At 50.7% G+C, this 9,038-nt stretch overlaps 1 protein-coding gene across 1 annotated transcript in view; it reads left to right on the forward strand.

The window, feature by feature from the left end:
- Positions 1-9,038, forward strand: part of CDH4 (cadherin 4, type 1, R-cadherin (retinal)) — a 621,238-nt gene that overhangs the window by 557,249 nt on the left and 54,951 nt on the right. The window lies entirely within an intron of this gene.

Below are 9,038 nucleotides of genomic sequence, written 5' to 3' on the forward strand. Positions count from 1 at the left end.
CTGCTTTTTTTTTTTTTTAGCTTTTTGAATGCTGAGTTGTGTGTGTGTTTTTTTTTTAATTAAAGGATAATTGCTTTACAGAATTTTGTGGTTTTCTGTCATACATCAACAAGAATCAGCCACAGGTACACCTGTGTCCCCTCCCTCCCAAATCTTCCTCCCATCTCCCTCCCCATCCCACCCTCAGCCTGTCACAGACCCCCTGTTTGAGTTCCCTGAGTCATACAGCAAATTCCCATTGGCTATCTATTTAACAAATGGTATCATAAGTTTCCATGTTACTCTCACCATACATCTCACCCTCTCCCTCCTCCCCTCCCCGCCATGTCCACAAATCTGTTCTCTATGTCTGTTTCTCCTTTGCTGCCCTGAAAATAAATTCATTAGCACCATCTTTCTAGATTCCATACATATGTGTCAATATGTGATATTTATGTTTCTCTTTCTGACTTACTTCACTCTGTATAATAGGCTCTAGGTTCATCCACCTCATTAGAACGGATTCAAATGTGTTCCTTTTTATGGCTGAGTAATATTCCATTGTATATATGTACCACAGCTTCTCTATCCAGTCATTTGTCGATGGACATCTAGGTTTCTTCCATGTTCTAGCTATTGTAAACAGTGCTGCAATGAACATTGGGGTATGTGTGTCTTTTTCAGTTTTGGTTTCCTCAGGGTATATATCTAGGAGTGGGATTACTGGGTTATATGGTGGCTTTAATCCTAGGTTGTATTCCTAGGCTTTTAAGGAATCTCCACCATCTTCCATGTGGCTGTATCAGTTTACATCCCACCAACAATGCAAGAGGGTTTCCTTTTTCTCCACACCCTTTCCAGCATTTACTGTTGGTAGACTTTTTGATGATGGCCATCCTAACTGGTGTGAGGTGGTGTCTTTTTAAAACACGCAGCATTTCAGCAATTCCAGCAGATTTGCAGAACTGACCAGAGTGAGCACAACACCCAGGGTTTGAGTCTGCATTGGGGGTCAAGTGACCCTAGGGAGACACAAAGACCTCCTGGGCCCTCTGTCCTATCTACACAAGTGGACACAGCTTCCTCGGCCTCACTTTCTGCTCCATGAAGCTCCCCAGGAAGGCAACGTGACCAAGACTGGACCTGAAACTCTGCCCTCGAACCTCGATGGCTTGTGAAACCTTCGTCCGGTCCTCGGCCTCTCAGGCCCTGGTCTCCCTATCTGCAGAAGGGACTGGACCCAACGGTCAGGGGCCGACATCCTGGGACTTCCCTTTACTCGTCCCTAAGGAGCTACAGGGGTGAGGAGGAGAGATTCCTGGGCCCTGCTCTTCACAGGGGAGCTCGTCCCAGATGCAGATGTTCGAGATAAACACAGTGGAGGGCAGGCTGCCACCCCATCCGCTCACCCACCCCACCCCAACACCCCACCACTCGCCCCATCACTACCACCTCCTCACCCCCCACCTCCCCACCTCCCCTCACACACACACACCTCCCTCTCCTGCCAGAGGCGGGGACCAGGTGGCACCACGCCCCTCATCCCCCTGGTGTCTCTAGAGCAAAACCATTCTGACCCCTCCTCCAACCCCGGAGGGGGATGGAGTGGGGGTGGGCCTCCCCTCCTCCTTGGTGCCTGGGGAGGGGTGATCACATCTCTCCTGACTCTCCCTCCTGCTCTTCTCCCACTCCACAATTCCCTGCTGTTTCTTCACCATCAGACAGTAGGCACGGGACTGGCTGGACCTTCTCCCTCCCACCCAGGATCTTAGAACCCTGCCACGCCTGACACCCCCTCAGGCTCCCCTCCCCACCTTTCCCTCTGCACCCACTGCCTCCTCCCTCTGGGCTCAGAGAAGACGTTTCCCCTCCAGGAAGAGGGCCCCCCACCCACTTTGGTTTCCCAAAGCACCTGGCTGTGACCCTGGCCGTCGGTTTGCACGTCTGCCCCCGCCCCCCGGGCAGCATGTCCTTGTTTCATTTGTTCGGTCGGTGATTACTGCATGCGTGGTGCTAGGCCTGTACCTGCCATCCTTGGGGTCAGGCAGGGTGTCTGTGTTCCCATGGCCCAGGAGGGTGTGGGGCAGCCTTAGTGCTCGGCAGCAGGGGACGGGGAGAAGGAGATGGGAGACAGGGAGCCATCCCTGCAAAGCGGACAAGAGGACAGACACAGAACCTGAGAAAATGCAGATTCTCTGTCAGCGTGAGAATCCAGGAGTCCCAGTGTCAAGAGCTGGCGTGAGGACCAGTGAGGCCACGGAAGCTGAAATACGTTTAGGTGTAATCATGTTCTCACCTCTGGACTCTCATGAGAGTCAGATTTTAAAAGAAATTGCCTCTCCTGGCCAGCTGCAGTCACGGCCAAGTTCAGATTGGCCTGCCTCAAATCCGAGGTAGGTGGGGAACGAAGCATCTGTGGTCACGATTCAGGGCTTTTCACTCTGCTGCTGCCGGCAACTCGAAACTCCCACCAGGTAAAGAAAATGAGAGCTTGCAATCTGCTTTCCTGGGAAGATCCCTGGGTTTAATATCACACGAAGAGAAAGAGATAAAACACTTCACCAAAGAATTACATCCTCGTGGAAGATCCTGATCCTAAGGGTTTTGAGAGCATCTTTTAAAACACAGAGACGGGGTCAGGGAGGCCTTATTAGCGGCAAAGCCATTAAGCTGCAGAATAACATCGCCTTCCAAGAGGTTTAGAGCAGAAAGGCGGGGACATCCAGTCATGTGCATGCGTGTACACATGTGTGTGTATCGGTATATGCATGTGTACTTATGCATGTGTTGTTTGTGCAAATGTTTGGGTGTGTTACTCTATCTGTGTGTGCCTGTCCAGGAATCACATACCACAGTAGACAAAACCACACAATTCTAACTGGACTTTCTCAAAGATTCCCTCTGCCCTAGAGTCTTTCCAGCGTCTCTCACAGACCCTGTCCTCTCCCCATTTCATAATTGTCACCTTATAATTCTGCATTGACTGGCTGTCACTTTTTAAATCTAATCCCTCTGGTCCATGAGATTTCCCAGGTGGTGCTAGTGGTAAAGAATCCACCTGCCAATGCAGGAGCCTCAGGAGATGTGGGTTCAATCCCTGGGTTGGGAAGATACCTTGGAGGAGGAAATGGCAACCCACTCCAGTATTCTTGCCCGGGAAACTCCATGGACAGAAGAGCCTGGCGAGCTTCAGTCCAGGGGGGGCCACAAAGAGTAGGACACGACTGAGCACCTGAGCTCACATGCAGTCTGGTGCATGACCCACGTGAGGGCAGGACCATGTCCGTCCAGCGCAGGGGGGCCTGGCGCACAGTGCAGGCTGTCTGGGCCGAGTGAAGACGTTGTTGAAACAATTGGGGTGGGAAGTGCCCAGCCAACAATGAGGGTCCCAGGGATAACAGGTCCCTTCCCTTCCTGGGATGAGGTTTTCTCTGCATCCTTAGGACTCTCCACTCCTTCAGTTCTTGGGATAAACCTCCAAGGCCTTTGCAATTCACAAGACCACACAGGGTGACTTTTCTCCAGTTTCAAGTTTATTTGAAATTAGGAAAATACCCACTCCTTGGGGGAGATTCTGCCGGAATCCTGCCATCCAGGCAGCCTTTCCGGAGGATGGAGCCGGCCCTGGAACGAGGTCCCTGCGTGAGCACAATGGCCAGGCACCATACGTTATTTTAATGTAGACATCACTTTAAACTAACCTTTTACCATCTGTTCTGTCCTTTCATAACAAATGCAAAACAGCATGATTCTCGGTGGCGTCATAAAACCAGGACGGGTGATGGAAAGGCCGTCTCCACTCTTTATTCACGGCTCTGCCGGACGCCGCTGGGATGTTTTTCTCATTTTCCAGCCACAAATCAAGGAGAAACCACTCTCGCCTGATCTGGTGAATTCATTCACACAGTATTTCTTCTTAACACGGTAAACTATGGGAGAATTGAGGGCGTCCTGAGAGCCCTGGACGCACTCAGGGTGTATTTCAGGAGGCGCCGCTGATCGGCACCTGGAGAATTAGGGGAATGTGGCCTGATGGTCAGGATGTAATGAGATTCCTTTGCAAAAAATCAAAATCTTTAAATGTGTGGTGGGTTCTTTTCAGCAGTTTCATAATTAAATTTCCCCGTGAAGGATGGGCAGTCTGGCCGGGAGGCTGCAGGCCAGCGGTGTTTCTGCAGGACCGTAGGGGCTCACACGCCCCTGTCTTCATCCAGTTCAGCTCAACCGCTGTCCTTGGGGGCCCTCCTGTGTACCCCACGTCCTCTTCTCTTAAGCTAAACTCAAAGCAAGCCTCTGAATTCACCAGACTTTCTAGAATCTTCCAGGCTCCTGAGAGGAAGAACTGGTTTGCGTTTCTGCCCTCAGTTGATCAGGCGCAGGCGCCTCCCTGACCCCAGATCTGGAGATGAGGGAGCTCGTCCAGGGAGGAACCTCTTTCTACAAACCGACTCCAGGGAATGGAGCCGAGTCGAAACTCCTCCCCGCTCAATGCCTCGGACAGGGCTGGTCAGATGTGGTTCTGCCTGAAGGACCATCCCTGGTGGACAGAGAGGGGATGTGTGATGCCAACAGGCCAGAGCCTCGTGTCTGGGACGCACAGCACTGGGAGCCAAAGAGCTGGCAGAAGGCGGTTGGCCAAGACCTCTCATCTCTCTCCAGCAGGAGGTGGGGCAGCACCGATTGAGTGAGGGGAGCCCCTTGGAGTCTGGGGGTACAGACAGGCGTCCAGCTAGACCATGGTCAGTGCTCCTGCTTAGGGCAGACAAGGGGCAGGAGAGCCTGACCTGATGAGAGGGAGGAGGAGCCCAGAAAGCCATAGCGAAGATATTCCTCACAGACTTCGAGGACCCATGTGTGTGGGCCCAAGTGTGCACAAGCCTGTATGTGCGTGCGTGCCCATATGCGTGCATACCATATGTGTGCGCCGCCCATATGTATGTGCCCATGTGTGCACGTGCCTGTTCCTCTCCCGGAGGCCCTGATCAACACCCAAGCAGCCCAGTTCACTGACGCCTGTGTGATGAGGCGTCACCTCCTTCTTGCCGACCGTTCCTCACATTTTCTGTTCCCCGCCCTCCAGTGTATCAGGTAGGAAGCCACCATCGTGATCAGGGTGGCCAGAGTCCCTGCCCCCATGCTGTTGCCCTGGTGGGGTCGCCTCCGATACATAAACAGTCACTGCTGGTTTAGGAAAGTGGTTCTCTATTAAGCCAAATTTTCTCAGAAGCAGAGTTTTCAGGGGGATGGCCTGTGCTAACGGTCCAAATTCAGTTAGGAAGGATGTTCATTATCAAATCTCTGAGGCACCTCCGTGGAGACCATCCTGTGGTGGTTGTCAAGCTACAGAGATCAGCTGCCCAAGAAAAAGCGATCCTTCGTTTCTGAGCTAAATCCTACTAGGCGTGTGGGGGAGGAAAAGCCAGCTTCCCTCCCCTTTGTGAGCTCCTGGCTGAGACCCCTGTAATAAAAGACAGATAAACAAGAGGAGAAAAAACAAGTTTGTTAACATGCGTGCCTCGTGTACACGTCGGGGAGACCCAGGGAAAAATGAGCAGCTCCCCAAGATGCCTTAGAATTCAGGTTTAAGAGGAAGTGAAAGTGTTAGTCACTCAGTGGTGTCCAACTCTTTGTGACCCCATAGACTATAGCCCGCCAGGCTCCTCTGTCCTTGGAATTCTCCAGGCAAGAATCCTGGAGCGGGTAGCCATTCCCTTCTCCAGGGAATCTTCCCAACCCAGAGAAAGGGGGAGACGAAGTGACTTGTAGGAAAGATCATGGCCCTCGGAGGAGAGCTGGGAGGTGTGGTCATGTGACAGGTCTGCCCTTCTCCAGGCCCCCTTCCAGGACTAGTGGCAATGATGTTCCTCGATGGATAATCCCCTCTCCGGGGAGGGGGGCTGTGACACCCGAGCCCCTCTGAGGCTCTTCTCCAGGTAGATGAGGGAACTCAGAGAGAAAGCCCCTCCTGCAGCTGGTGGTTCTCAAGTGCCGGCAGCAGAAACGTCACTACACCCAGCAGCACGTGGCAGGGCCTCGCGCTAACCCTCATCCCTGCCTTTGACGCTCCCCCAAGCAGTTTCCAGGCTTGGAAGCCGGGCTGGCAGGCTGCTCCATCTCCCTAAACCCATCTCTCAGTCCTGAGAGGAGGTCCGTTCAGTAAACAGTTGTCTCGTTTCAGGGGGCGGGGTTGCGGGCAGGCTTCAGGGCAGGCGCACCATCAGGTTATGATAGGAGGCATCTCTACGAAAGCCAAAGAAAACCAGTTACTGGTTAGACCAGACCTGTTTCCGAGCCCTGGGGTGGGAGGCAGCCAGTCGAGAATATTTCTGGATGGCGCGCTCACAGCATCTTTGTGGTCTGGATGCCTCCGTTGGGATCGTGTTTTGTCTGGGGAATCGTGTTTTGTTTTGAGTGGTCATTGGCACGGCAGCAGGCATCCAGGCTGTCTGTGCGTGAGCTGTTTTAGGTGCTTCCCTGAAGTTCATGCCCACTCATCCAGCCTTAGTTTGCAGGGCTTTGGGGAAAGGGCAGCTTCGCTTTTAGTGTTTCCCAGTTGGCTCAGTGGGTAAAGAATCTGCCTACCAATGCAGGAGACTCGGGTTCAATCCCTGGGTTGGGAAGATCTCCTGGAGGAGGAAATAACAGCCCACTCCAGTAGTCTTGCCTGGGAAATCCCACAGACAGAGGAGCCTGGTGGGCTACAGTCCATGGGGTCGAAAAGAGTCGGACACGATGGAGCGACTGAGCACAGCAGCACAGTTCTTAGTGATTCCAAGTCAGAAGGGCAGGAGGGTATTGGAAGCATTGGTCTGGAACCATGTAGCTAGATATTTGAGGAAACTAGAAGTTAAATCCAGTCCACTTACAGGTAAGAGCTGTAACAGTTACAGGTAAAAAATAAAACCTCAAAGACCACAAACAGGACTAGAATCTCAAGACACAGAGTTCTACCGAAACCTAATTTTTCTCTCTATGATCATCCCCGTTTCTAAGATAATCAAATAATCGTGGTAAAACCAATTTGTTTGCAAAGGAAGTCTGGTCTCATTTGACGTGACTCTTGGGAGGTTGCTGGGCGGTAGCTCCTAGCCAGGACTCTCTCTGGTCACCCTGGCCCCTCTGCTCAGCTGATGAAGGCGGCTGTGGTGGGTTGACCCCACCCGCTGGTGTCTCCATGCTGACCGTCACACCTCCGCTGGCCTGGGGGAGTGCTCTGCAGTTACCTTACTTTGTGGTCTTAGGAGAATGGTACCAGGGAGGATTTGTAAAGCCAGGGCGGGTGTTTTTTCTATATGTCCTCTTCTATGGAAGACTTTAAACACCTCCTAGGTGAGCTCTCCTGACCCTCAAGCCCTGTGCCGAGGAATTTCCTGAAGAATTAGCAGTCTCTTCACGTTTGTTCTTCCTTCAGCCAACTGTGAAATTTTATATTTTCTCAAAAAATAACCCGTTCATCAGGATTTTCAACTTGGCTCGCATAAAATATAAAGAATAAAATAGATTTCTTAAGTCTTATTTTTTCCTCTTAAGCTTGCCAAAGGTACATCTATTTCTTATGAATTTTTTCCCCCAGAGTACAGCTCTTGCATCTATTTTATCAATCCTTCCAACTTTTCTGTTTTCAGATTCAGAAATTTCTGCATTCGTCTTAATTACCCGGGTGTTCACCATATCCTGCTTTGTCATTCCTTTCCTTCTGGATATAAATGTTCAGTTCATTCACTGTAATTCTGTTTTAATGATGAAAATATTTGATTCAGTCTCTGGCCAAATTCCTTGGGTTTCGCTGTTTCATTGTCATTACTATTTTTAAATCACCTCTAAATGCAGTTTTGATTCTTAACCTGTGGTTACTTCAGAACGTTTTTCTAAAATATCTCTTTAAAAATCATCTTTAAATTTTAATTGTATTATTCTGGTAAAAAGTCCTGGTCAATTTTGCTTTGTGGAATTTTTCTGAGGTTTTTGTTGTGGTCCTTTTTTTTGTAAAATGTTGCCATGGTCCCCTGGGCTTTGATTTTTAAAAGTTGTCTTTTCTAAAGGTGTAGTCAGAGTTTATGCTAATCTTAATTTGGCTCCATCAGCTATTCTTTTCACGCCCCGGTGGCTTATTTACAATCTCTCACCATCGGAGAAGCTTGTTGTCTTACACGATCTCCTGCCCATCAGCTGCCCCTTGCGTGCCCAGGACCTCTGCTTCATCTGAACAAGAGGCGTGCACCTGGTGTGTAATTCTGCGGGTGTCCTGGCCATCTCCTATAGTCGTGCATTTATCTAACGATCTGGTCAAAAGTGAGGTGCTGTCTGCACAGTCCGCCCCCAACCCATGTAAAGCACAGAATTGCGCACTTTTTTCTCTGTTCTTTCCGTTTCTTCACCCAACTCTCAGGCTTTGCTAGCTTACTTTAGATGTGGGACCCAGATCACCATTACTGGGGGCTTCCCCAGTAGCTCAGACAGTAAAGGGTCTGTCCGCAATGCAGAAGGCCCAGATTTGATCCCTGGGTTGGGAAGATCCCCTGGAGGAGGGAATCGCTACCCACTCCAGGATTCTTGGGCTTCCCTGGTGGCTCAGCAGTAAAGAGTCTGTTTGCAATGAAGGAGACCCAGGTTCAATCCTTGGGTTGAGAATATCCCCTGGAGGAGGGAATGGCAACCCACTCCAGTAGTCTTGCCTGGAGAATCCCATGGACAGAGGAGCCTGGCGGGCTACAGTCCATGTGGCCACAAAGAGTCAGACACGACTGAGTGACTATCATTTTCACTTTTCACCATTATTAAGTTGTTGTTTTCCACAATATACAGTTTCTGTAAACACTGTGCCTGTACTCGGCTCTGTAACCATGTTGACAACATCTTTCAGGGCTGTGTTTCTGTGTTAAGATGCTGGTAGGGGGTGCATTTCCGAGGCAAGCCCTGTTCTCGAGGTCTTTGCTATGACCCCCTCTCAGGGCAGGTCTGGAGGACCAGAGCAGGAACAGGGGACATTTTCTGTGTCTTTGCACATCCAAACATGTCCACTGCCTTTCTGCACAGATGATCACTCGGGGGCACAAGAA

This window comes from Bison bison, unplaced genomic scaffold (assembly GCF_000754665.1).
Source record: "Bison bison bison isolate TAMUID 2011002044 unplaced genomic scaffold, Bison_UMD1.0 scf7180017864167, whole genome shotgun sequence".
Taxonomy (NCBI): Eukaryota; Metazoa; Chordata; class Mammalia; order Artiodactyla; family Bovidae; genus Bison; species Bison bison.